Below are 6,194 nucleotides of genomic sequence, written 5' to 3'. Positions count from 1 at the left end.
AAAGCTGGCTTCGGATTGGTCGGTTTAAACTTCTTTTTTTACGTCCTGTGATTGAGATTTTATTAAATTAATGAGTTCATATGGCATTTATTTGTAGTTTTTGAACAAAAACAATCTTATAATAAATAAGGTGGTGAACTAATGTCATTCTAACGGCTGTAATGCGGCAGCAGCAGTGCACCCGCTATGTAGGGCGGGGGGCGGAGCCAAATGGAGCTGTCTGCTTTTAGAAATCCAACAACAAACAAACTGACCATTATTTATTTTGGGATGGGGACCTACATGAATTTTCCACAATAACAAGCATTAGCGTTGCCTAAAAATTGTGGAAACTCCGTGGTTCTCCGCGAAAGTCCTGCCCACTGACGTCAAGTGAGGCAACAGTGTTTTTAGTTTTCACAAGCATAATAAAGAAAGTTTATGAGAAAAAAGGAAAAAAGTTAGGTGAAAAAGGAGAAAAAGTAATTCCAGTAAATATTTCAAATAAACTGCAGTGATCTTGGTAGAGAAATTCTTAATTTTTGGGCTGCGTGGTGTGACTTTAGCCTGGTTTCTTAAATGTATTTTCATTCAGAAATATGTTGATTAGTTTTTAGACAAATTTTATTCTTGTTCTTATAAAATTACACCTAAAACTTTCACTCGATGTTGTAAATTAAGTTTATTAAACATTTTTGGGGTTTCCACAGCAAGATGAATCCCATTTTTCCAGACAGAATTTTTTTGTTTTTGCATGATTTTATTAGTACTGTGTAAATACAACATGGAAAAATAACAAAATATAGGTAGTGTTACATAAGCAGTTAATTAGTAATTTTTTTTATCCAGTTCTCAGCCCTAATATATATTTACACAAGTACTTTGATTATCAGACATAAAATAAGAACATTGTTCTTCTGTTTGCTGCCTTTCGTTCATGAAGTTGTAGGATTGTGTTATATTTTGTACATGATTTTATGTTTCTGATGTTCCTGATCCTTTGGAAGGATAGATAAAGAAAGAAAAAGCTGACCATAGCTATTTAACCTGGCCCGCCAAAGTGGAATTAATTATACTAATGATCCTTCATATCAATGTTGTTTTTCCCATAACTCTGGTGTCTCCTCAAACATAGTACAAACATACTGATCTCTGTTCAGGCTCAGAAAGCTTTTATATATTCATATGATGTTGGAAAATGTGATGTATCTTTGATGTTCATGTGTGTTTTTCGAGTCAGCCATTTTTCCAATCATACAAACGCCACAAACACATTTCACTAAGCTTGTGCTTTTTTTCCAGAGAGACATCAACTGTTTGGAACAGTTAGCACTAAAATGAGAACAAAGGCCACAGTTTCACACTAAAAACTCAAAAATCTTCAATTTTAAAATACATTAGTTTTAAATCAAAATGAAAGCACATTCTATGTTATTGGTTTTTTTTTCAGATGGATTACCAAAACACCCCACACATCTGGTCCAGGTCCAGCCGTTCTGTCAAATGTTGGAACTCTTTGTGGTGTACAAGTCAAAAGTTTGCTCACTTCTGGTCCAGTGGAAGACCAGAGATGGAGGTAGAGAAGGAGGACATGAGGGTGGTTGGTGTGAGTGAGGAGGATGCTGAGGAGGTTAGATGGAGGCGGATGATTTAAACTCAAACTTTATTCATTTATATAGCGCCTTTCATTCAGAAGAAGCTCAAGCGCTTATCATAAAATCTAATAAAATACATTAAAAAGACAGTGTTTTAAAACGCAAAGACATAGAGCTTTAGTGTGGTGACTTCTAGAGGGAAAGAGTCAAAGGCAAAATTCTCCATGTCAGTAGAACTGACCACAAATAATAACAACCCTAAAACTAATTAATAATAAAGTAACTCTGAGCTAAAATGAGAACGGGGAAAGGGATGCAGAAGGATCTACTCTATTCAGGGCAACACTGGACCAGCTGAGAAACCAGAACAATACTGGGCAATTTTTAAAACAACACAGCAAAAGTGGATCTTCAGAACTGTTAGGTTCATGACAAAATCAAGTGATGTTTGTTCTTAATCACTCTATTGTTTAAATAACATTCCTACTCAATTCAAAGATTTTATTCACAAACACATGGATATGTCTCTTCCAACACTACAAATCCCACAATTCTTCTGTGAGGCAGAAGCTAGTCACATGACCACACACAGGAGCATGTGGGCTGATCATATGATGGGATTAGCTCCGGCTGAAGAGCAGCAACATCTCAGTAGAATCACAGCCTGCATCTTTCCCAACATTCAAAGGTAAAGCTGGAGGAATCCCTCCATTTCACCTTGTTTTTCTGCCTTTGAGAGCGAGGCTGCAGCATTACCCAGAGGGCTTTGGGGCAGCTGGATGAGAGAGGATGACGGGGGGGCTGAAATGGCTCAGGGGGGGTGGGGGCAGGCCATACATCAGAGATGTCTTGCTATTGTTTTGAGCGTTGGATCATAAGCGTCTGAACAGCGTGAGCGTGCTGTGCCCCCAGCCTGAGTGTGTGAGTGAACGTTTCTGGACAGAAGCTGGAATCTAAAAGGCTGAATGAATGTGGAGGCAAGATGTAAACCCTGGCCCAAAATGTGGGAAAGCTCCATCCTGAAGTTTCTCCAACAAACTGCTTTATTTTACCGGGGAACAGACAAGACACACTATCTTATATACTATCATACATGTCTTGTCCTTTATATTAATATGATGAGCTGTAAAAATGTATTTGGCCTCATTTCTTATGAGCACGGCCTTGCTGCCTGCCAATTAGATGGCGGAAAAAGGGAAGAGCTTTGAACCTGTAAAATCAATACTTAGCATTTTGTCCTCACATAGCATCCGTACAGGATTTGGGGTTGTCTGGGCCCGTGGAGATTTTTATACGGTGAGGTTACATCATAAGGGGAGCCCAGGTGGGCTTTGCACTTCCTTGCACCACACGAGATAGTGCCACAGAGTGCACACGGAATCTGCTTCGCCTCCAGTTCACACCAGACGCGTATTTTTTCACGACTGTCAACAGACCCTTCTGCTCAGCTGTGGTTATTGACAGCTTATACAAATATTTTGACATCGCCCATCTTGACTTGCCACCAACTAACATCCAGAGCAGTTGTTTATTATGGATGAAACCAACAAATTCTGGATAGAGATATCCTCTCGCAGTTAACTGATGAAGGAGGAAGCATTTGTTTTTTTATGGCACAGAGAGACGGTCCTCATGAAAGTTCAGTCTATTGTTCTGGATAAAAAAAAAAGTATATATATATCTTTTGAGCAATACTCCGATGTTCTTTAATAAATGTTTACAAAGCACAATCAGAAGTGTTTTTGAAGAGTCTGGATCGGTAACGGACATGTTTTGGCTGCAGGGGTGAGACAGAGACTGGGGTTATCCGTATTTGCGGATTCAGCCTATTTGGGACAGAGTAAGGGGAGAATCCTGTATTTTCATCTCTACACAGTCTGTTCAGATACAAAAATATGATTGCATTTGACAATCGCTGTATTTTGTTGTGAAAAATTGTCTATATTTTGAAAATTGATCAGATTTTCTTGTCAGGATTGAAGCAGATTGCTTGCAGCTTGCGCAAAAAATTGCGTGAGCCTTCTGCGGAGGACCGCGGCACTCCGCGTCTGGTCTGAACTACACCATAGGTTAACAAGGGCGGCGAATGGAAGCGGGCTCCGTTCTGTACCGCTTCCGCGTGCAGTTTGAGCCAGGCGTGATTCGTGCTGTCACCTTAAGGGACGTTATGAAAATGGAGCATACTGTTGTCATACATGTGATAAGCGTGTCTGTCATAATAATAACGGATTAGATTTATTCCCGCTCAAAGCGCTTATGATGTATTTCCATTATTCATTCATATTTGGTGATGGTAAGTTGCTGATGTAGGCACAGCTGTCCTGGGGGAGACTGACAGAGAAGTGGCTGCCAGTACATGCCTATTGCCCCTCTGACCGTCACCGGGACATTCATATGCATTCACACACCAGTGGAGCCACACTGGCAGCATCAGAAAGGAGAATCTAAGTCCAACGCACTGATGCTGTCATACAGTGGCCTTACGCAGCACTCCAGTCATTCACTGACTCCTTACTGACCACATACATGCTCCATGCATGGGGTGTGCATGTGATACATTAGTGTCCATAGGATTCCTGTAGGATCACACACAGAAACTACACTGTCATGATCTAATTTGTCTAAATATCTAGTTCCTAACAGTCTGACTGCATGCAAGAAGCGTGCTCTTACCTAGACAGCACTAAGAAGCTCCTTGTGCAGCGCCCAGGTTTTAGGGAGGTTGAAACGAGAAATCCAAAGGACACACATGCATATTGTTTAGGTGTTTGCTTCAACTTGTTGCCTGAAGCAAACTTATAGAATATATGTGCATGAACATTTTGCTCTACAGGCTCATTGAGTGATTTATGACTTGATAGTTTTTGCGGGCCACCTACCCATAAGGGTTTGCCGTTTTCCACTCAGAGACAGCTCATGTCCACTGCTGACTAAGGCATTAGTGTTTAGTGGATTACAGCTGGTGTGACAAATGAAGCATCCGCATTTTACCTGTAAGATCAAACACCTGTGTCTCCCAGCTTCCTATTGGATGGACTCTTCTAATACAGAATATTGGCACTGCAAAGTACAAGCAAATCTGGGAAATAGGCAGGGCAGTTGTAGTTGTGGTCTGGAGTTGTCTACCCCTAACCTGTTGTGCTACTAATGTCGGTAATGGCCAGAGTTGGACCTGTATGAACTATTAGTAAATTCCAATACTATTCGATGTAAATTGATTTGTACTCATGAGCTTCTCTTGTCATCAGACCTGCTGCAGCGTCTTTGTGTCTTTGTGACCTCCAACACATTCACAGACATCTAAAACCAAACTTTGTAGAAAAGCCTTTTAAATTATGAGACTGCATTTGATTCTGGATCTATACATTTACATGTCACACATCCACCACAACTGAACCACTATAACCAGAAGCCACATGAACTACATACTGTATAGAGCACACCTCATGAGCACAGAGGCCTGCTGCCACTTGTGGAAATACACTACACATTCACATTGGCTGAGAAACAGGATTTTATATTTAAATTGAACAAACTTGATTGTCAATGGTCATGAGTGCCATTCACTTTAGTGTGCACCTTCCTTACTGTGAAAACAGGTGCGTAAAGAGAGTCTGGATCCCAAACACATTTACAGGATGAGTTTTAAGTTTTAGGACAAGGGAAAAGGAAAGAAACAACATGTGTTTATGTCAGGAATCACTCTAAAAGCTGACTAAAAACAGATTTAGATTATATCCTGTATACAGTTCAACTCAACAATTCTAAAATTCAATCTAAAATGACAGTTAATAGAGAGGATGCTGCGATCATCTTGTTTTGGACAAATGTAATCCTCCTTGATATTCACAGCTGCATGAACCAATAACCTGGATGACACACTGAGATCCTTGACCTACATAGTCACTAATTAAAGCAAAAATGTTGACAATGACAAACATATGGGCTAGCCCAGCACAGACAGACATTCCATGGGCTCAGAGAAAAGAGGGAAGGTGTTTCATTTGCATTTGTTGCAGAGGTTGGGAAATCTGTTTGCCTCCAATGTCAGAGCCGAACCGTCAAAGATGTTAGCTGGAGAGCTTCAAACGTTTCTGTGGACCTTTGGTGGAGCTGTCTCTCTTTTGAGACTGCATCACAAAGGTCTGCTGGAGCTGAATTCCTGTTCCTGATGACGTCTTCACTCTGGATTCTGGGTATGAATTCTGCATGTTCTTCAGTTGCTTTTCCACAGTCCAGGATCAAACACTAATTTAAAATTTACTCTGCTCCATGCTAACTACTTTATTTTCTGCAGTTGCTCTCAAATTAAATCAAAGCTGCTTTTCTATAAGACGTTCACTATCCTAACAGTTTTATTTCCACACTCATGTTTTGGGACCATGCACGTTTGGATGTTCAGACAAATTTTCTAAAATGTTCAATAGAAATGCTTTTTTCTAGGTTCTACGTGATGGGGTGGTTTAAGTTTCTTTTACATAAAAACTAAGGATGTATTTGGACTAGACACACTGATTCACTTAAAGCAGGGGTGTCAAAATAATTGGCTCAGGGGGCCAAAATCCAAAATATACCTTAGGCTGAACAAGATAAACATTTATTGAACAAAACTTAAAAAAA

The 6,194-nt window shown here is 40.1% G+C and overlaps 1 protein-coding gene across 2 annotated transcripts in view; it reads left to right on the top strand.

Annotated features, from left to right (window-relative positions):
* Positions 1-2,159: 2,159 nt before the first annotated feature.
* Positions 2,160-6,194, top strand: part of tsnare1 (T-SNARE Domain Containing 1) — a gene marked incomplete at its 3' end in the record, with an annotated part of 185,268 nt that continues 181,233 nt past the window's right edge. Inside the window, 1 exon segment of one of the 2 annotated variants that reach the window (XM_036215822.1) lies at positions 2,160-2,262. 2 annotated transcript variants of the gene reach the window in all.

Source organism: Oryzias melastigma, linkage group LG16 (genome assembly GCF_002922805.2).
Source record: "Oryzias melastigma strain HK-1 linkage group LG16, ASM292280v2, whole genome shotgun sequence".
NCBI lineage: Eukaryota > Metazoa > Chordata > Actinopteri > Beloniformes > Adrianichthyidae > Oryzias > Oryzias melastigma.
This window is presented reverse-complemented; position numbering and strand designations above follow the sequence as displayed.